A 23,826-nucleotide genomic window follows, 5' to 3' on the forward strand; every position below is an offset into this window, starting at 1 on the left:
GACAAGCCCCTCCAGCTGTCTCTTCCAACTCCTTTTATCATTGCATTTACACTCTGAAATCTAACCTGTTGATGAAGCCTACCAACATGACTGTCCTTACAACTATGGCTCCTGCTCAGAGAGCACCCACTATCATGGTTCTTTCAAATGCTGTTTAATAATTTCTGGTAGACTAAGTGGAACTGTGCTTTTTCCCTACAGCTTCATAGTACTGGTACATGGATCACATGTCACATCACATGATCAAGCTAAATTTTCATCTCTAATTCAGGATGATGCCAAATCCTATTCGATAGACAGGTCCTGATGAAGCATCCAGACAGTGTTCTACGGGTTCCTTTTGAAAGTTCTGTATACAGTAATAGCTTACCATTGAGCCTTTCTTTACTTTCTTATACAGTAGTTCTACCTTGGCCTACTGCAAGACACTTTTTTTAAATGAGCTTTTCAGTTCAAAATATAATGTCATGCTTTGGTTTGCTATCATTTTTGAAAAAGTAAAAAGTGTTCAAAAAATACAGATTGGTTGGCCTTGTTATCTGCAATTCCTAAATGTACTCGTCATATTTGGCACATACTCTTCTGTTCTTTTGATAAGTACCTAAACAGGATGTCCTTGCAAATTAAATCTAAAAAGTCTCTGGAAAGACTTCCTCCCTCTGGGATAAGTATTAAAATTGGCAGCTGGCTTGACAGGAAATCTACAGGAATGCAATTCAGCCAGCATTGCACAATGGGTCCAGCAGATGTCACTAAGACAAGCCCAAAGCCCCATAATAGCAGCTCAGTCAGGTCATCAGCATTTCTGGAGCTTGAAAAATGAGCTAACATTTCATAGCCTACAATGTTTCTTTTCATTGATTTTCAGTTGTTTAATCAGGTGAGATTTTTCATCCACTTGACTAAACCTAAGAAAGGGTTATTGTATAGAGCTATTTTTAATATCAAACAGCAAAACAACGAGGGGCTTCCTGAAGACTGGACACCTCATATTGGGATTTTTAAAAAGACTGCAAAGAGTTGAGCTTCTAATGCAACTTTTTTTCAGAGCAATTTATCCCTTTTGCCTGATATGGCTATTGCAACATCCCTATTGCCAGTAATAAGGGCACTTTGTTCATTTTATCTTTAAATGTTTTTAACCTGGGTACTTTTGTTCAGTGTATTTTATGAAAAGGACTGATACCCGAGGAAGAAAAAAAAAGATTACTTTAAACTATCCAAAACTCTGGAATACTTAAAAAGATATATTTTATATTATGTACAAAGAGCAAACTGATGAAGAAACTAGCCCAAGACATTTGTCAATGTAACCATTTAACTTACAAACAAAAACAGTTTAAAGTTTTTATTTTATTAGTTTTTTAAATAGTTGTAATACCAGTCTTCTCTCCAGAACTAATGCATTCAATTCTCACTTCTGACAGCTGTGCTATCTAACCAAAACCTTTTACACGCAGTGTGAGAAAACAGGGATCAGCTGGCGATGTGATATCTACAAAATGGGCCAAGTTACAAAAAGTATTCGCTGTTGATGCAGTATCTACAAAACAGGCCAAGTTACAAGAAAAAAAAAATCCCACCTCCCCACAGCCATCCCTGAAGGCTTGAAATTAAGTCCAGCTGAGCAAAAAGCACGAAAGAACCTTGGAAAATGGAAGAAATATAATGGGTTTTGTTCACATGTATAGAATAGAACATGCAAACCTGCTGAAGTCCCCTGCTGAATAGAATGAATGTCATTTGAGGTGGGAGGGTATATAAAAGACTTGACAGCAGGAGTTGTCCTTTTAGCCTTTTTATTTGATGTAGTCACAGATGCTTTCCTCTATCAGGGAGGAAGGAGGAGGAAAGAAGAAAAGCAGTAATAACATATCTTGTCAGCAGAGGATTCAAAGAGGCATCGTTGTTTCATATGAACTGTGGACAGCTCAGTATTATCAGGAGAGATAGTGCTGAAGGAGTGGGTCCTCTCCATACACTGGAAGCTGAGGCCTTGAAATTGAATAAAACTGAACAGATAAGGTATGGGGGAAATAATTCAGTAAACACCAGTGTTGATTTTTTGGGTTTTGCAATACTCACATGCACAAAGAAAATCTCAATCTGCTTCATAGAAATGCATTCCCTGTCAATCCATTTCCAAGGGGGGTTGTTGATTACGTCCAGGCATATTCTAGTTTGGGACAAGGCAAAGGCAAAAGTTTTCTCTTTGTAAATTGTTTGATACACTGTAGTGTGAGCCATGGTATCAGGCACTATACAAACTATAATTAAGTAACCAACTATGCCAACCTCTTAGTTATAGAGAAGAGATAACTATTTGATTTGTTTTATATCTATAGCTAAAATAAGAACAAGTTTGTTTTATTTCAGGGAAGCAGCAATATAACTGAGCAGCCACACAAAAGAAGGTCCACCAGTTGCCATCAATTATACAACATTTATTATCCCAACAGTTAAAATCAGGTTTTAAAAGAAATTAAACAATCATTAAGCATTATCCCATAATACATTAAATGGAAAAATACAGAAGAAAACAAAAAAGGACAGTCTCTTTCCAGGGCTCAACAGTCTGTAAAGTCCATCCGTTCAAATAGTCCAAACCAGTAGAGTGCGTGCAGGAAACAACGACTGCAACAGATGTTCGGGGGGGGGGGCAGGGCAAAAGCAAGAAACAATCTAATAATAAAAAACGCAAAACCAACATGTACTTTCAGTGATAGAAAAAAATATATAACTATTAAAATAAAAAGGAAAAAAATCCAAACTTAAAACAAAAAAAAATAAAAAAAACTTAACTTTGAAGAGGGGAGTAAACAAATCCCTCTCCCCTCTCAAATAGCAAAAGCTGTGACTCGATCTCCGAGCTGCCGGTGTTCTGACCATCTGAGCATCCCCCTCCAAATGATCATCCCGTAGCACAGATTATCAGACTAGTCTGATCATTTGCGCATCCCCCTCCAAATGAGCTACCTAAAGAGAACAATGCGAGGAAGCTCATTAGGAGAAAAAGACCACTCCAAATGGGCTACCCTGTGTTTTAATTGAAATGTACAGGTTAACCCTCAAAATCCTGGGTAGCTCATTTGGATGAGAAGAAAAGACTGCTCCAAATGGGCTAAATTGTGTTTTAATTGAAATGTAGGGTAGCTCATTTGGAGGGGCAGCACAATGAAACTGATAATGGTGATGTGCATTTGGAAGTGCAATGTAGATGTGTCTAAGACAGAAAACAAGGCTCTGTGTGTCGCTTTAGATTGCAGGGTAGATAGATCATAGACAACATCTTGAGGAAGTTATTATTTATTTATAGCTGATTACTGTTTTTGTGGCAGAAAAAAAACAACAGAAATCCCAGCAATAACAATCGGTTTCTCCAGCATGCTGTGGAAGCCGAACTAAACAACTAAAAAAAGAACAAAGCAAAGACCTTCTTCTACCCATTGACTTTACATTTTTTGCACATAAATGAAAAATCATGCGATAACTCTTCGGCAGAGTACGGAGTGCATTCAGTGTGTGCCCGTCTGTTGCAGTGATCACATTGCACCTGAAAAAAGTAAAATAAATATTTTCCACTAGATGATTGCTAAACATATTACCCAGATATAGATGACACTAAGTAATTATTTAATAGTTTATTACACTTAAAATATATAACTGCGTATATTCTGTGGCAGATATACAATAAAAAAATAAAGAATATTGTGATCTTCCAGGGGATCTAGTGTCAGCAAATTATGCCCTGACACCAGTTATATAGAAATAGCGCAATCATTCCAAAACACACAACACCTACTCACAATATTATCAGAAAATACCAAGGAAGATCACATTCATTATTTGTCTTGATGTAATTAGTTGTTCTGGTTCAGTAAACACAAGTTAAATTGATCAAATATACACTTACTTCTGAAACAACTAAATACTATATATAATTACTAGAATAAATAAATAATTAATAATACACATGTTGTGTAATAATACAGGTATATTTACCATGTTAATTGTGGTGTTGGCTGATTGCGGGTCCATCATGCTGCATATTATGCAGTATTCATCTATGTTACCTGTGAAAGCAAACAAATTAGACAAACTAAAACAAGTATTTTAAAACCCTAATTATTTTGATCAACATTTTCAAATAAAAAGTTGTCACATTTTAAAGCAGTATAGTTCAACATGTACATGTAGCATCTATGGAAATTACATTTAGGAATAATATTGTGAACAAGAAGTGTTTATTGATGCAGTCCTTTAAAAAAAAAAAAACAAAAAAAAAACACTATCCAGTATCAAACAAGAGCAATGAGGGATTGTATTTATATTAGGCATCACAGAGAGATGAGTTCTGCGCAGTGCCATGGATTGTGGCTTTCAACACAGTATTGTATATCAGCCCTTCATTACTGCAAATATAATAAACATTTTACAAAAAGCATGAGGCAGAACGGCTCAATAGATTCTCTTAGTTGTGTTGTTCAGTCCTGGACTGTTGTGTCCTTTCATGTTGCTCATTCAATCTGCTATATATTCATAAGTGTTCAAATTACATGGTAGTCTTCCAGTTGTTTTAAACCTGTACACAGTAATGTGTTACCCTGATTTTCCATAAGGAGGCCAGCAATCTCCAGTCTTTCTGCTCTTATAGATGCTGGGCTGGTTTCCACCTGATCAATTGATCCGCTTGTAAGGTACTGTTCTGCAAACTGAAAAACAAAGCAAAGGTGTAATTTAAAAATTAAACACGAAAAGATTTAAGATAATAATGTTAGCTTTTTACATTTAATATCAGAACACCACAACTGCTGCCATCCAAAGTCTTGAAAGTCTGCAATTTACAAACCGTCTTATTTCCTGTGTCCACATTAGCTCTCACGAAACTCCTAGAAAACAGACAGTTTTTTAGAATTCTCATTGTAATGCCAACTCTACGGAGTGTACCTGCACTCCTAACTCAGGTCTACAGCCTGTATTCAATTCAATGTATAGCTGTAATCAAGTGTTTATTTGGCAGGAGTTATATTTCAATCTTAAGATACTTCACAATAGTAAACTGAATCCATTTTTATTCTGCTTAAGATACATTTAAAAACATAACATATATAACACTCGTATAACACGTATACCAACCTCCAGTTTCTTAATTCATCTGCTATACTTGTCCTTCTCACCCAGTGGATCAATCAAGACCACAGTATTTTCACGATCTGCAAAATACCGTATTTTATAATGGTAGCAGCAGCAGTTGTGGCTGTGTTAGTGAGAATAATTTAAATCTGTTAAGTTAGTAGATTCTTTTAATATGGTTTATTTACAATAACCTTGAATCTTCACTTAACCATAAATAAAGATAATTTAGTAATACCTAGACATAACATTTTGGAAATATTAGTTGTAACCAAAACACAATTTAATCAAAACAGAAAATGTAGGTAACGATGAAAATGTGTCTGTTGAATTTTGTTAATGTTACATAATAACATACCACAAGAATCCAGTGACTTACAGTATTGTAAGGGCACAGCACAATCGCATGTTCTTGTATTCTGATCTGTTAAATGTATGAAAATGTAAGGCCTGATGTTACATTTACATTTTACTAATTTCTTTGAGAACAGCTTATATATTACATGATTAGTACATTTCTGACAGATCTGAATTATCCATTTAATATTGATGTGGCAATAACTGCAGTCATGCAGTAGACCTTTTTCTGGTCAAAGAAAACATGTTTTACTCCTAATGTAATATAAAGTTACCTGAACAAATTGCCAAGAATGAATAAACATTTGTAATAAATGCAGATACACAATGAAAGGTATGGATACTTTAGTTAACACAAATGGGTAATTCATTTGTGCAGATCTGTATTCCATTGTAATGTCAAAATTAAAACTGATTAATTACGAGAACTATTGAGAATTTAAGCAAGCTCAGATTCATTTAAATAACATATACTTACCTTGAGTGTGTTTGTTAATACATGGAGGTATGAATCAATCACCTAATGTTACACACACACAAACGGTATAAGCAGAAGGTATTTTATCAGTATTATTATGTCATGAAAAAGGGCTGTTCAAATGGTTTGAATTAGATATTTCCTTACCTCATCTGACAACCAGGCGGATTCTTTTAGAGTTTCAAATGAAGTGTCATACAGCTTGTATGGACCGACAATATCTTAAATTTGTCCAACAGCCTTTTGAGACCACAGTTGCACTACTGAGAAGATTAAACAGTATGCAAGATGCAGAATGTTAAATCCAAGGATGCGATTAATATTGCAGAGAACAAATAAGAAATTGCCTAAACATTTTAAATTATTATTTTTCAAATAAAGTAGTGTTATTAAATTCATTTTGTAGTAATAGACAGATGTGAATTTTACTTTTGTTACATTTTTGGTGTCCATTATGGGAGGTTCCATTGGGAGAAGTAACTCCTGTCAGCAGTAACCTGTTCCATGGAGCCAGTACCTAATATCAACCATCATTCCTGGCCAGTAAAATCTGGATGACAAGGCATTTCTTGTTTTGAAAACTCCACTATGCCCCCCCCCCATGGGAGAGCAGTGGAATTCTTGGAACAGTTCCCTGCCACGCTCCCTTGTCATCACCACCTTTTTTGCTGTTCCCTTTGCAGAATAATACAGCTCTCCATCTAAATCAGTGGAACAAATGTTTATTTCAGTGGTTTAGTTGGAGGATATGTCATATCAGCAATTTGTCCCAAGAAATTCCAGAAAACTTTATTTAGAAAAGCATGAGTTTAAGGTATTCTAAATCACATTGCAGGGTCCACATATTTCAGTGACATTTAATCAAATATGTAAGGGTTATTGAAACTGAAAAATTGGCCTTGTTGTATAATACCTAGCATTGAATGCAAGAGTCCACTATTTAATGTACTTACTTTGAATGGAAAATTTGAAGCATATCTTCTTAAAGTTAGCTTCTGTAGCATGGAGTAAGATGGTGGATAATTGTTATCAGAAAGGTAAATGTACACTTCACGCATTCGATCATCCATGGCTATCTGTGCTTTAAAAAACAGAAACATAACTTATAATACAAGAGACCCATGGGCGTAGCTTTCATATGTGCAGGTGATTCAAGCTGCACCAGAATAAGAAACCAACTTTTAGGTGTGTGTGTGAAAAGAAGGGGGGCCCATCTAAGAATTCTGCACCAGGGCCCATTCCAACCACTTTACGAGGTTCCCAGCTGAACTGAATACCAGAAAAACCCTCCTGTATCAAGCAAGTTAAGTATAGCCTTGTTTTTATTATTGAATTGATCCAAGTTATTTGTAACTTACTTTAGCACTATTACTATTAGTGGCATGTTTTAACTATACTACTTCTAGCTGGTGGTTTTATTTAATTTTAACTACAATTGCAAGCACTGTTTGGAACCAGGGTAAATTCCTTAAACCAGTTCCAAGTGTATCTCGGCTTTGAAATAGTGCTAATTACTACTGGGCTAATTACCCAATCATGCCCAGGTGCAGAACCTGGCCAATGATAAAATCCTCAGCAGCTGCTTGATGCACCAGCACCAAGCACCTCTGAACGGAAGAGCCTGTGAACAAAAGAGCCAGAGGAGTCAAGAGCCTGTGAACTCTTGAAATGTGTTAATTTGTGATAATCTAAATTTTTTTGCACTTGTTAGCAGTTAAACTTGCTCTTTTTAGGACTGAAGCTATTGTATATTGCATGTTATAATAATTACAGTTCACTTAAGAGCAAGATACAAAATACAATCACTTCAGGTTATAATACAAGAGATACATCAATACTACTACGACTAATAATAACCAAGTTACGCCCCTGAATAGATCAGTGGTGGCCATAGCGGTGGACATTTCACTTCCCTAGCAATTTCACGGGGTGTAAAAATGTTTTAAACACTGTGCACATGAAAGCATCTCGCAATCGCGGCTAGCTGCTGTTCTGCTCGCTCTATTGCTCAACAGGCACGTCTTTTTAGAATAAACTGGAATGGTAATGATGGGCATTCCATGATATTTCCATGGATGTGGAAATACTCCAGGAGTCTAGTGTCCTTAACATCTACTTGGTTACACAGAATTAAATAACCTACATTCGAAGGGCAGAGTAACTTGCCTGAATTACGCAAACACAATTTCGTCCACTGGTCTCCATGCTGGTCCTAGTCCGCGGGCTCCCTCTGAGCTGGTAAAGGCACCAAAGTTGAAAATAAATTGGAGCAAATACATTTTTCTTTAAGCATTTAAAGTATCCTAGTTGACACTAACTTGTCATTTTAAAGCTATAAATTACAGGGTTTTTTTTTTTCTTCTGCATACAGTTCAGGATCTACTCTCTGATTATATTTAGCTAGACATTGTTGCTCGATTTTTTGTTTTTCCATTCAATAATTCTTCCCAATTAAAAAAAAAGAATAAGAAATGACCCAAGAAACAGAACCCCCACATATAGCCACTTTTGTAAATTAGTTTATCAGTTGGGCGTCTGTGATAATTATAATAAAAAAGAGGTCTGTTATTCACGTTATGAAAAAAAAAAAATGAACCTCTGATCAAAGACACTCGGTTTAAGTTCACATTTTCGTTTTTTTTTTTTTTTTTTTAATTCTTTAGTGAAGTAATATAATGTACACAATACCGATTGCAAATGATGGTACTAAATTGTAATACATAACTTAAAACACAAACTAAATTAAATGATTGTACCTTGCTATGGCAGTTTGAATTCTGATGGTAGCTCAAATTCTGGAGGTGTGTCATATGACGTCATAAGATGTCAAAAAATTGAAATGCGCATGTGCAGTAGCCCATTTGGCGGGGATGCTCAGTTTTTTAGAACACCGGCTCGCTCAGTCTTGTTCTGTGGTCTTGTTGGTCACTGCTCCACGGATCCGTCAGCCTCCCCATTAGTGCAAAAGGGCTCTGCTCGTCCCTGCTTCGGTCGGTCTTTATAGTTACAACCCAGAAAAACTCAGCCTGAAAGAGACTCAAACAACCGCATACACCAACGTACTAGACGTCTACCTAGTCAAAAAAATAAATACAATGGACGTCAGATTCTCTCTATTTATTTTGTTGTGGTGGCTGTGGAGACTGTTAAGCAATTAAATCTCTAAAACATCCCCAACACAAACAATATATTACAAACAGAACAAATATAAATACATTGTTGTCACATTACATTGTTTGCTGTTCAAGCTGCATATATTTTGAAAGCATTCAATAAATACAGTGTTTATTAAAAAGTTTTTCCAACTGTCTGCCATTAATTTTGTATGTTTTCATAGTAAACCATTGCAGGGATACTCCGGCACTGATTTTGATGTTGGGGAAAACCTCTAACATTACTGATTTTGATAAAAAAAAAAAAAAATAAAAAAAAAAATCTTAGCAAATGGGAACAAACTGCATTTGCCCTGTAATTAATTGGAGAATTTGTGTGTGTATCTTGAGGCACTACAGTACCTCAAGTTGGAATAAAATATGTAGTATGTAAAAATGGAGAAATTCTATTATACATGACCAGGCATCTGCCTTTCAAGTGAATGCAATGAACTAGACAAGAGGTGGCTGAGAATGTCAGCTGCTCTCATTGACACTGAGGTTAGAAAAGTATCCCTGTGAGGCGCTCATAGGAAGAGCAGTTCAAAGAGGCCTGTTTCAGACATGTCAGGTCCGTTCCATATGGGTGTATGGTTGTTTGTGGGTGGTTTCCACCTACTCTGGCCTTGCACTGCAAAACCTTTGTAGCAATTATACTCAACCGTATTTATGCCTGTTACTTCATGTATATTCGTTACAGAGTAGTCCTTGGAAACTATGTTGTGTTTCTGAAAGGAGAATCCACCCACTATTCATATACGTAATCAATAGCCCTCTCATCTTCGCCTCCTTGTTGTTTCTTTGTTTGGTGTTTCTTACCTGGCATTATGGATTTGACTCCTCCAAACGTTAGTTCTCGCATCCCCGTTGTTGTAAAAGTTTTAAAATCCCTATTTTTCGAACTTGGAGTTCCCTCTGGGACCCACTGCTAGTCTCAAACTTCTTGGGAATTCAACTGGATTCAGGAAAAATGGAAGCTTGCCTCCCCCAAGATAAATTGCTCCGCATTAAAGACTTTTTAAAATCTTTCAGCTCTCAAAAGTCGTGTACTAAATGCAAACTTTTTTCTCTACTTGGCAATCTCAATTTTGCGATAAGGATTATTCCTCAAGGTCATTCATTTATTTCTTACCTTTTGAAACTAGCCTCTTCTGTTTCTGAATTACATCACCACATCAATCTCAATGCTGGGTGCTGAGCAGGTACCACTCTATGGTCCCGCCTTCTTTCAAGCTAGAACGATATCTAATTTTTCTATGGTGACATCATCTCATCCCTTGTCCTGTATACTGATGCTGCCCCCTCTCAAGGTTTCAGTGGCATATAATAATAATAATAATAATAATAATAATAATAATAATAATAATAATAATGATGTTATTTTCTGTTCTGAACCCGGAAGAAGGGTAAACTTTCGGCCATGAAATCCCTAAGGTTTCCTCCCGCCTTTCGGTGAGTAGGGTTTTTTTCCTACCTGAGTGCTGGGTGGTTTAATTCTGCAAGGCGAGGGCGGTTGAGGTGGGCCTGTTCTTTAGGGGAAAATGGTCACGGTCACATGCCCTGCTGCTGGCAAGATATATTTAATTTATTTTTTAATTTGTATTATTTTATTAGGTAGTTCGGCCAGCATAAGGGGCGGCTATCGAGCTCCAGTGGACAAGGCCCAGATCAAATCAAATGTCATTCATTCTAAGTATGTTGGCCTTTTGGGAGAGAGTGGCCTTGAGTGCCACTCTTCCTGGCCGCTGGCAATATAAGTTTCAATTTTTATTTGTAGTTTTTTCCTTTATTAGGTAGTTCGGCCAGTATAAGGGGCAGCTATTGTGCTCCAGTGATCAGACCACAAATGAAAATCCATCAGTTAATTACAAGGATTCTTCTTTTCTCTATTTTACAAAATGTCATTAATTCTAATCGTGGGCTGGGCAATTTTAGGTAGGCTAGGCGGCCTTGTTCTTTTGGGGGAGGGTGGCCCAGAGTGCCACTTGTCCTGCCCGCTGGGATTAGTTATCATTCAATCAATATACATTTACATCATAGTTCGGTCAGCATATAGGGGCGGTTATCGAGCTTCAATGGACAAGGCAATGTTATATTACGTTTAATTATGGGCATGGTCATTTGTCAAATACAATAACGAATTGTTAATTTTAAATATTTTGTGGATGTCTCCTTTCTGAATTGGAAACTATGTTGTGTTTCTGAAAGGAGAATCCACCCACTAATCATACGTAATCATACATAATCAAGCTGTTAATTTCAATAGCCCCCTCATCTATGCCTCCCTGTAGTTTCTTTGGTTGGTCCCCCTACTTCCCTGCCTCCACCCTGTCTAGGGGGAAGGTGGCCCAGAGTGCCACTTGTCTTGCCCGCTGGCATTATTATTATTATTATTATTATTATTATTATTATTATTATTATTAATATTATTATTTATTGCTTTGCAGACGCCCTTATCCAGGGCGAATTACAGTCGTAAACAAAAAATACATTTCAAGAATCACAGTACAAGTAATAATACAATGACTTTGGTTCTAGCAAGTACAAGTATGACAAAATACGATTCAATAACGGAGCAGATAACAGTGTCAGTGATAGTTACATCAGGATATAATTAAATATAAAATACTACAGATTAAATAACACTTGACAGATTACAGTACTCTAAAGTACAGGATTAAATGCAGTAAAATAGGGGGCAGATAAGAGCAAGTAAAGCGCATTTAAGGAAGAGTGATAAGTGTCCAGGGGGAAAAAAGAGGAGTTCTACAGGTGCTGTCTGAAGAGGTGAGTCTTGAGGAGGCGCCGGAAGGTGGTCAGGGACTGGGCAGTCCTGACATCTGTAGGAAGGTCATTCCACCACTGCGGGCGAGGGTGAAGAAGGAGTGGGCTCTGGAGGCAGGGGAGCGTAAAGGAGGTAGAGCCAGTCTTCTAGTGCAGGCGGAGCGGAGAGGTCGAGTGGGGGTGTAGGGAGAGATGAGGGTCTGGAGGTAGCTGGGTGCAGTCTGGTCAAGGCATCTGTAGGCTAGTACAAGAGTCTTGAACTGGATGCGAGCGGTGATCGGGAGCCAGTGGAGTGAGCGGAGCAGTGGAGTTGCGTGGGAGAAGCGAGGCAGAGAGAACACCAGGCGAGCAGCGGAGTTCTGGATGAGCCGGAGTGGACGGGTGGCGGACACAGGGCCAGCCTGGAGGGAGTTGCAGTAGTCTAGGTGGGAGAGTACCAGGGCCTGGACCAGGAGCTGGCTGGCGTAGTTGGTGAGGAAGGGTCGGATTCTTCGTATGTTGCTCAGGAAGAATCGGCAAGTGCGTGTCAGTGGAGATGTGCTGGGAATAAGAGAGGCAGGGGTACAGGGTGACTCCGAGGTTCTTAGCTGAGGAGGAGGGAGAGAGTGTGGTAGATTCCAGAGGAACAGAGATAGAGAGATCAGAGGAGGGGGAGGAGGAGGAGGAAAAGAAAAGGAGGTCAGATTTAGAGGTTGAGTTTGAGATGATGCGAGTGCATCCAGGAGGAGATAGCAGACAGACAGGTCTTTATCATTCAATCAATATACATTTAGATCATAGTTTGCCAGTGTTTTTTGAGGTTCTGTGTAGTTTACACATGTGTGATCAAAGTGTGTCTTGAATTTTGTTATATTTTTGAGGAAATTGAAAAAATATACCGTCAGACCTGAACCATAGAGACAAAAAAGGAGTGTTATTTAGAGAGGCTGTCTGACAGAGGAGCTGTAAATGGTAAGTGTATTTGTTGGGCTGTGTGGATGTGTGGTCTCTACTTGAAGCAATCCATACTAACATGACACAAAACAGAACACTGATTTTGTGTATATGTCTGTGACAAGGATGACGTGTGTCGTGACGTCAGGCCAGGAAATTAATGCACAACACCAAAAGCAGACTGGGGTACAACTGCGCTGTGGCGCACTTACTATTAAATAAAAAGTTTAACCAAAACACTTTCTCAAAACAAAATGGCACATTGGCCAAACAAACAAACAAACAAACAAACATATTCTGAACAAACAGAACACTAAATTAAATCATGCTTGTGTAAATTGCTCACTTTTAGTTTCGGTTCTTACATGTCCCTTTCCTCCTCTGGACAACCCACCCCGTGCAGCCAAAGCTGTAGGTCTTTTATATTATGGCTGAGGGATTAACTGGCTATTAATTATCCTGTTAACCCCTCGGCCATAGGGCCGGACCAAATCAAAGTTAGAACTTAGCGAACGAGGATGCAAAAGCATTTGCGATAATAAAACACAAGAAAAATTACAAGCGAAATCTCGCGGAACCAAAAACAAGCCCTTTTCGCCCTTCAAAAAGCAGCTATCGCTTGTTGACTAAGTGGGTTGAGAAGGGGGAGTGGTTTATTATCGCCTGACCAAATCTACTCAATTCCAGCTATAAATCACATCACAAGACTTTCACAGGACTGGATTTTATAGTTAACTTCAAACTTGTCGAAAGCTATCGCGTATTAAGCAAATAATAAAAAAAATAACACTAAACATCCTGATATTCACAACAACAAAAACAAAAAAACAATATATGCCTCAACGCTCCACTGACCTCATATATCAAACACTTGCACACAACACTGAATAATTTAAAATGAATAATTTACAGTATCAAATATCACTATATGTATTATTCCTATTATTATCATAATATGTCGTGTTTGTTGCACCAACGAAACACGCACAAGACTTCTTTAGCCTACTTTTTTTTTTTGCCACTGTTCGAGTTAAATGTTAATAAAGCAATACGTCATATTTTAATACGTACAAACAGTAAACTCTTTTCTACTCACGGAGAGGTTTGCTTGAAGCAGTGTCTCTTTCAGTAACGGTAAAGCTTTTTAGATATATTTTCTTTTATTTCTTATCTTTGTAGTAAGCTACAACTACGGACGGTACACTTTTTTTAAGTCCATGGACATATTCACAGGTCATCTGTGACGTCACCTACCTCTGGTCAAATTATTCATTTCTTAAAGGCACAGTGCTCCATTACATTGAACTTTGATCAAACTCAAGGCTAACAAATGTAAACAAACTAGAATACTAATAAAGAATGTATGAATGTTTTAACCATTTTAAAATATATTAACTTTTAGTTTTAAACATTTGGTTACTCTCGTAAAGTACTTCAACATGTTGGCCTACACAAACATTATGAAGCCCAAATTCTCGGCATGTAAGAACAAGCCCACCGTTCCAGAACAAGGGGGCACATTTTGGCTATACTGTGTCTGCATGCCAAGCGGTCCCCTTGAATCGTATAAATCCATGTAGACAACAAAATTACGTAATACTTATAAAGGTCATCTCAGAAGCATCAAGATGAAGTTTTTAAATTTGCTTTGGATTTTCGACAGAAGAAATAATAATAATAATAATAATAATAATAATAATAATAATAATAATAATAATAATACAACTACCCGACTCTGCAATCTGCAATCTTTTTTTTTCACTGCACTGGATAGCATTTCATTCGACTTCTTATTGTATATAATATGTACCGGTACTGATCCTGGTGACAGTGTTACATTGGTTTTTGGATGTTCTATTCACCCCAAGTTTCTTTTGTTTTGTTTTTTTAATCTTCGTTCTTGTGCAGTTACTATACAGCCTTGTGCACAACAGGGCTTTGGGCAGCACCGTGCCAGTCTGGTATGAGGATGCTGGCATTGCATGGTGCTGACACTTTACAAAAATCATGAAAACAATGTGGCACGCTTTCATAACAGTGACAGTACAATGCAGCACAATGCTGCAGACGTCGTGGAAAAAGGGGTAACTGACAAGTGTGTGTGTGTGTGTGTGTGTGTTTTCTTTGTTTGATTTGGTCCGGCCCATAGTCTGCATGAGTCTAATAATTATGTGTGACTGTCAGGTAGTTACATAATCAGTAGCTGACAATCACACATTCTCACAAGTAAATTAAAACAATAACAAATAATGGCGGACGGCACCTCGCTCGTCCTGCCAAACATAATAAACTACAAAATAATACAGCAAATACAAAATACAAGTCATAATATGCACAGGGGCGGGGAGTACCCCATCACAATGTCACAAGTGACTAATTAGTTGGGGTTATGCACATTATGCTTTGCTTTTGTATTTATTATATTAATATGGTTTCATTTGCACTTGTGTTTCACATTTTATTTTTGTTCATGACCCAAATTTTTGTGCTATTTGTTAAGTGTGTGTTATTACTTGTACAACAAAATGGGTGACTAGTAATAATTAGTCTGATGCCCCAATTCCAAATGCAGCCAGGTCTTTTCCATTTGCACCAATTAACAATCATTGACAGTCCATTATAAAAAGGGAGCCAAAAGTAAGGAAGGGGAGCAAGTGGTTCCAGGGGGAACTGAATGGAGGAAGTCGGCTATTGTGACAGACAGACCTGGATGGTAAACAACAAGGATCGTTTAGAACACAGAACGGAATACAGAAAGATAATGACACGGCAGCCCGATGGAAAAAAGGACTGTTCAGAAACTGATAGTAATGCTAAGTATTTATCCTGGAATTGTACTGCTGAAGTGGTGCTAAGTGGATTAAGAGGACTGTTAATGTTTTTACACCGAGGACCGTGTGGAGTTTGACAAATGCTTCAAAAGTAAAGACACTGCAGAAATATCTAGATTACCAGTATTAATGGTGGTTTGACAAGGTGTTGTATTGCTTCCTTTCAAGGTACCCCCCCTCCATGACCGATGCCCTGGAAGAGCAAACAGGCACCAGCCAAGGGACAGACCGCCAGCTCCCAGTACACACCTTTTTAAAATAAATTAAAATATATACATTTTGCGCACGTCAATCATTGCAGTTACCTAATATTAAGCACACTTGTGAATCACGAAAGTTTGAGGGAGCACTATTATTATTATTATTATTTATTTCTTAGCAGACACCCTTATCCAGGGCGACTTACAATCGTAAGCAAATACATTTCAAGTGTTACAATACAAGCAATACAATAAGAGCAAGAACACACTATACTGGTAATGCAGGAACAAAGAGATAACAAACATACTTTTGATTCAGCTAGTTGTCACCTTAAATCCTATTGACATATAAAAGAAAAACTTCTCTTTGTAAGCCGACACAAAGCTGGGTCTGTTATGTAATAACACACATAATCTTGAGTATTTTATATATACTAGATGCAATTTCTTTCATTAAACACTTTTAACAGCTCACACTGCTTTTTTTTTTTTTTTTTTTTTTTTAACAAGCCAAAGGACTGCATTGTAGGTTTAACCAAGGCATGTATCTGTTTTTTTTACCCCCCTGTCATTCATAAGCAAAGACCACCAGCATCACAGAACAACCCTTGGCCTTCATTAACCACACTGTAGGGTCCCCTGTTACTACTTTGTCTTATTCTGTGTTGGGTTAAGTACTTCTGAAAATGTAACATTTTTTTTCAGTAGTAGATTATCCTTTTATTACCACGTGTTTTTATGTCTTTTTTCTTTGCACACATGGAGAAGAACAAAGAGAATTTAAGAAAGTCACCCTAATAAACTTGAATCCTTCTTAGTTCAGAAATGCAGGAGTTAAGTCTTGCGGTTCAGGCTCTGACCTGTTAACTGCAGATGAAAACCCAGTAGGCAGAGGGGAAAGAAAGAAAAGGAAAAAAGGAAAGGCTAATGATCCCTTCTTTGTCGAGCTCTGTAGCCTCTGGGAAAGGAAAGCATTGCTCTTTCAGGGTGAGAGAAGGGGAGAGAAAGAGACCAGATTAGCACTCTCCCTATGGCACCTCGCCTCATCAGGAGGAACTTTTCCAAGGGCTGAATTATAATCGTTATAGGGGTACCATAGGGAAATAAAGGTTGTGTAACCAATGAAAAGATTCATTTAGAAATGCCTGATGGGGGGGCCAGGGTCACCATTAATTTTCTCTAGAAAAGACACTGCTGTGCTAGGGGGCGCAAGGGGCTTATTTGCAAGCCTTCATGCTTTTCACCTCTGCTTTCCAGTCAGCTATTTTGGGGCATACTCGGTCAAATCAGTGGGCCTTTGCATGAACCAAATAATTTGCTTGTGCATTGTTATCACAATAATGGATGGCAGTAATATAGCATCATGTGTACCTGTTAACAGTCCCAAACCTCCCTATGGTGCTTTTATGTTATTCTCTGCCTCAAACGTATGGGACAAATCAATAATCACAGAAATAATCTTGCAGTAGAATTTCAAGTGAGAAAATTTATACCAGCAACAACCTATTCTGGTCAGAGCTGGTAGTTTTGTGTTTTTTTGCTGGTCATGCAGGTTCAAGAGACTTTATTCAGGTTGAAGAGCTGGTTAGGTGGGTTCAAAAAAAATAATGTAAAGTCCTGCAAAGTATCAGGCAGGATACTCAGAGGATAGGTAATGCCTTTTATTGAACTGACTGAACAATAATTAATCACAAGCTGATCTCTTTTCTACTTTCACCTGAAGAAGAGATCTCAGATCTTGAAAGTCAGTCCAATCTCTTTGTCTCTCATCTCTTGACTGATACAGCTATCATTTCACCTATCAAGGCAGGCTACTCTAAATGTGCCTGCAAATACTGTACCAGGAACATCTTTGTAACTATCATTAAAAGTCAAGCAGTCATTGGATTTAAGTAGTTAACATGGGCGCAGTTTTCTTTAAAATGTTTAAGATACACTGCCCCTATTTTTCCACAGTACTACAAAAAAAATGAAGGCGTAAGTAGCTTGAAATGGTTTTCCCCTTGTCTTTCTGAGTCTATGTTCATTATCAGACTGTTTGGAGAATGTGTTGAAACAAAAATCTGGCCTGTTGGAAGTACATCAGAACCATGATTGAAGGAGAGAAAATAGGGCCATCTTGTGGTCAATCATGAAAGGTATACAGTTTGTAAAATATTTAGGAAATAACAATACTTTTTGTAGTAAACAATATAACCGAGTGTCACATTTCAGTATATAAAATGTTAGCATGTTGTTGTTATTGTCTTATTCGGCTCCTCTATGTCTAGATGACCATTAAATGTGTGTTTTTCTTCTTTTTAATGAACCTATCAAGTAGAACTTTAATCTTTTGGCTATATGTAAAATAGCATAATGAAACATTTCCACTCTTCCTGGATTGATGACATCCAAAAAGTAGCCTGCAGATTTTCTTCTTCTTCTTCTTCTTCTTCTTCTTCTTCTTCTTCTTCTTCTTCTTCTTCTTCTTCTTCTTCTTTGTTGTTCTATAAACTTGCAACAAACAGTATTACCACTTAGTGATGGGCAATGTAGTGTTACAGTTAAACTACAGTGATCCACTGTAGACTTCTTATGCAGAAGCATATCAGCAGAGAATGAAAGGAAAGAGTGGGCCCCCTACTTAGGGTTATCAAGAAATTCACACCATTTTTTAGATAAGTTCAGATATCAGGCTATCAGACAGACTACCTTAGATGGGCTGTGAACTCATGACCTGAAAATACAAAAGATAATGTGTATTGTAGCTTCAGGTTTTCCATGAATTACCATCAACAAACTAGTTTTATAACCTCTTTTTATGATGGGTGTGCTTTACATATGTTTTAATCAGATATTACTTTTAAACCTAGATGGAAACCCAATCACAGATCTGAAGCAACTCACAAATGGTCAACAAATACTGTTTATCTTTCTTTAACTGCAACTATGTGTGTGTGTGATAAGTCTGTTTAAACTGCCTTATCAAACTGTTCAAACCTGTTCTTTGAAATAAATGAAGTGAAAGTTTAGCAAATATCATCCCCTTAAAGGAGCATTTTATAGTACCTTTGTTGGGACGAAATATGTGTGTTTATTTTCCTCAGTGATTTCCCCTAATGCCACACTTATCTACATCTTTTTGATGATAAAAGATGATTATTCTGGGGGGTTGTTTTCGGGTGAAGGTAAAGTTCAGGCCAGCTGCCCTCCAAGTGACCCCCGGTGACAGTTGTATATGGTGAAATAAGCCCTAATAAGGGGCACTGCTTTACAATAGGCCATTTGACCATAAAGAAGAATGGCCTTTAGAGGTATACGAGACTAGGCCATTAAGAGGTTTGCAGTTCATATGCTAATGTATAAATGGTTCATGCATGCCCTTAATACAACTGCTGTAAAATAATTATAAGGTAAAATTACATTTGTACAACCTCAGGCAAAATAGAAACCACTTACTGTAATAAATTCTAATGGGGGTTTCATGATCTTTAAAATCTCCATATTAAATGAATATTTTATTCATTGTAGTAATCCTTACTGAATTTATAATAATTGGAACTCCTAACTAACTTAGATCAAATAATATCTAATAAAGTGTTTGAATAGTTAATCCACATATTTAAATATTTCATGTTTTTACTGAACTTGTCAATACCTTAAAGTTGGTATGTACTTTTTTTGTCATTTTAAAACTGCTTATACAATCATGTGTTGTGCCTTTATCTAGATTAGCTATTTTAAACCAGTTATTTTTTAAAACTTTGACACAATTCAAAGATTTTCTTTTCCTTTAAAAGTTTTGGAGCATGTCTGAGTCCCTGAAATGACCTTCTCCTGGAGATTCAAAGCTTTAAGTGGGTTTCAACAGCAGAATGAAGAATGCAGGAAGTTTTCAGCAGAGTTTGTTCCCAAATTGGCATGTTGGAACAGAGCCTAAGAGAAGGCGTTAAAAGATAGAGGGAATTATCATTCATCAGGGCACTCAATCTCTTCCTGTACTGCTTCCTTATCCTGGTGCATAGACTGATATGCAGAGAAAGGGTATTGGAACTAGATTTTATAGAGAGACAAACACTTACAGTTAATATGCACATTATTGCTCAGATATAGTGCTAACATGACAAATTATTTTATTTTATTAGATTTTTTTAAAATAATTTAGTCGTTGCCAATTATTGTTTTATTATTTTCTCCCCAATTTGGAATGGCCAATTATTTTTAGGCTCAGTTCACCGCTACCACCCCTGCGCTGACTCGGGAGGGCGAAGACGAACACACGCTGTCCTCCGAAGCGTGTGCCGTCAGCCAACTGCTTTTTTTTCACACTGTGGACTCACCATGTAGCCGCCCAAGAGCTACAGCGTCGGAGGACAATGCAGCTCTCGGGCAGCTAACAGGCAAGCCCACAGGTGCCCGGCCAGACTACAGGGGTCACTGGTGCGCGGTCAGCCGAGGACACCCTGGCCGACCTAACTCTCCCTTCCATCAGAGAGTACAGAGAATGCATAGTATAGTTAGTACATTCATAAGCAACGGAGCAAAGGAAATGCATGCTGTAAAAGCAATGCGGATGAAGTATTTATGCTGGTCAGAATTTATAAAGGTAATCCTACACTTCTGTTTACAACTTTGAGAATGTGAATAATTAATATAAAATCTAAATTTGGCAATTTAGTAAACAAGCATAGTAATGAAGTGTAGTAGACTGATTAAGTTGTTTAATATTCCAAAAGGGTCATAGTATAGTTCTGGGATACAAGTATATACTGTATATACTTCACGGTCATCCTTAATCAGTTTACAGCTGTATTTGTAGTTCTGAATGCTTCTTAAAATGAAACTGTTTTTAAACATTTGCATACTATACCGTCTATATACTATACATCTACTGGTCTTTAGCATGGCTAACCAAGGTTCTGACCATGCTGTACCATACTTATTGATTTACTAGGTTTGCTTTTTTCTTTGCTAGGTTTTCCCCACATCTTTACTAAGCTTTTATAAACTTTTATGGCTTTAATGGTATGATATTCTGATGTAACATTTTAAAAGGTTAAATTAAGGGATTAAATAATGAACTATATTTAAACTAAATATCAAATTAATAGATAACTGAGTTAAACTGCATGTACATTTGCACTGAAAATACAACAAGAAAACAAAGAGGGTGTAAAAACAGTTGAACTAAATACAGTAATATGTGGCTCCTGCATGCATGCGCTCACGGCTTTCTCACAGTGAAAATAAACATGACGTGTTTGTATTTATAAGGATTATAATGAATGTTGAATGTTTTCTTTGACAAATGGGTAATGTCAGACTTTAGCCAAAAACTGTCCTTAACATTAAACAAAACCAGATAACTCCTGACCTAAATGCAGCTTTGATTGGTAGTACATTTAAGCCCTGCTGAGTGAAAAATTATGCTGCCAAGAAATGCTTTTCAACACTCTGACTGGATTCAGTATCACTAAGCAATGCAGAGTGTATTTAAAGCACTGGGTAAAGGATAAGAATCCTATTGCATAGGAGTTCAGTTCAAGTAATTTCAGGCTTTACTACTATGAGCATTGTAAGCTGAACTAAAATCAAGGTTGCTATAGAGTTCTTTATTAAACTCAGGTGTGACTAATTTGTAAAGCTTGCCTTTTTAATTTTAATAGAAAGAAAATCTTTGTTGTGTCTGCATGTGTAGCATGGGTTCAACAGGCAAAACGAATGATCTGCAGTAAGACACTGTCATCAGCTGCTTACTTATTTTAAATAGACGGAGACTGTAGATTAGATACATGAAGAAACACGTTTATTTGTCATATACAATCAGGACTGGAACACAAGTCTCACACTATTGTACAAACTAACAAGAGCCCCGAGCTCTGGCAATCTCACTACTTATAATATTAACCAATGAGCATCGAGTACATTCATGCTCTTTCTTCCTTATATGGAACATAGCATTGTTACATCAACACTTTTTAACTCTTTAGTTACCTTTACACCATTTTACATCTGCTTCAATCCTGTTATATGTATGTCACATAACACAATCTTGTAGGTTGTTCACATTAAATTTCAAATTTAATCAAAATTAAAATGCTTAAGCATTTGTAGTTTCTAACAAAAGAATAATTTTAGATGATAATGTTTGGGAACAAGAAAATTAATGGTCTACCCTACTTAAAAAAATTACAAGCCATTATTATCTAAAAAAAAAAAAAAAAAAACATCTGTGATCTTTGTTCATCTGCTGGATGTCAATGATACCACTCGGTGATATTTGAATGGGCGGCTTTAAAACTAAGATGCAATCCCAAGGATATACATTATTGCATTCTGGTACATTTACCATGGTGGACATGTGCAGTACCAGTAGGGGGAGAGCTGTGTGGATGGGGTTAATAGCCATCAGCCATCAGCTCTCCACTGGTCACCCCATATATGCATAAGCTTTATTTTCTTGGTTTAACTGAATTTGGTTTTTTTTTTTTTCCCCATGTAAGGACATGAAACAAGAACCATGTGCCAAAGACAGATCTGTTGAAAATATGCAGAATGTGTACCCTGAAAAGGCCACAGACGGCATTGCTTCCTGTTGTTCTGAAATTTGTCTTTCCCATCAGATAATCCAGGCATCAGCTGTGCTGTTATCATTCAAACAGGAAAGGAACCCTGAGATCTGATACAGATGGAACTACCAAGTACCTAAACTCTGAACAAGCACTTATGTTTGAGTTACAATCAAACCTCTATCTGCAATTCCTGTTTCCTAGTTTTTGTTGCTTTAATGTCTGATTCAAAGTAACATGACGTGGGGAATTCTTAGAATAGAAACGTAGCAAAGCAACAAAAACATCTGTCAGCTGTCTCCTTGTAGAGGAAACAGCACATTACTGTCTGAAGTCCTGATGTCTGTTTTATAGCCTTCTAAAAACAAAATGGATGGTACAGTACAGTACAGCTGTCCTTTTGACTCTTTTGACTCGTGTTGCTTGCAGTTACCCTGTCATTTAGGAATTACCATAATTCATTTTATTCTAACTGGATTGTGACATTTCAGAATAGGCCCAAAATAAGTGCTTTTGAAAATAATTTGGTAAGAATTATTACTTCATATTGAGAAATCAATGACCCGTACATTAAAAAAATGTGATGAGATTCCAGGGAGGATTCCTAGGTTTACCTTGTCAAAATCTGGTGACCAGATTTTGACAAGAATCCTGTGACATCTCTGGTGTGTTCCAGCAAAGCCTTATCAGACCGTTAATGCCCTTTGCCACAGAACTGACATTTGCACAAACTGATATAAAGAATAATCATGTAATTTACATTTGTCAAGGACTGGGTGACAGCACACCAAACATGATAAATATATACTATAAAAGCTAGCTGACTGAAATCTCATGTCAGTTACAAGATGGCCAACAGTGGATTAAGTTATGTAAAAACTACAAACATAACCTAAACAGAGAAAAAACAGAGTTTTTTCTATTAAAGTATTGCAACATTTAATTTGCTAACCTAGCAGCATAATTTCTAGAAAAGTACCAGGGGGCGTGAGTGTGCCATTCTTTTTCATATCTCACGTTCATTCATTTTCCTGATGATCTGGGATATTTCCAGATAGTCATTTTTGACCCTGTGGCAAAGTGGTTAACAGTGTGCAAGTGACCAATAAAGAGACAGACAATGATAATTATTATTATTATTTATTTCTTAGCAGATGCCCATATCCAGGGCAACTTAAAATTGTTACAAGATATCACATTATTTTTACATACAACTACATTATTTTTTACACATTATTTTTACATACAATTACCCATTTATACAGTTGGGTTTTTACTGGAGCAATCTAGGTAAAGTACCATGCTCAAAGGTACAACAGCAGTGTCCTCCATCTGGGATGAACCCACAACCCTCCGGTCAAAAGTCCAGAGCCCTAACCACTACTCCACACTGCTGCCCGTTCAATAATC

General features: G+C 37.2%; 1 long non-coding RNA gene across 3 annotated transcripts; it reads right to left on the bottom strand.

The window, feature by feature from the left end:
* Window positions 1–2,548: 2,548 nt before the first annotated feature.
* Window positions 2,549–7,578, bottom strand: LOC131737905 (uncharacterized). 3 transcript variants are annotated; one of them, XR_009329471.1, is made up of 6 exons: window positions 6,922–7,578; window positions 5,513–6,669; window positions 5,137–5,213; window positions 4,604–4,889; window positions 4,003–4,073; window positions 2,549–3,553 (listed from the first exon to the last, which is right to left on the bottom strand). It is a non-coding gene; the product is annotated as an uncharacterized LOC131737905 (long non-coding RNA). The 3 variants fall into 3 exon arrangements; XR_009329470.1 differs by having other exon boundaries at window positions 4,604–4,712; window positions 5,513–7,578; XR_009329469.1 differs by having other exon boundaries at window positions 5,513–7,578.
* Window positions 7,579–23,826: the final 16,248 nt, after the last annotated feature.

This window comes from Acipenser ruthenus, chromosome 9 (assembly GCF_902713425.1).
Source record: "Acipenser ruthenus chromosome 9, fAciRut3.2 maternal haplotype, whole genome shotgun sequence".
Lineage (NCBI taxonomy): Eukaryota > Metazoa > Chordata > Actinopteri > Acipenseriformes > Acipenseridae > Acipenser > Acipenser ruthenus.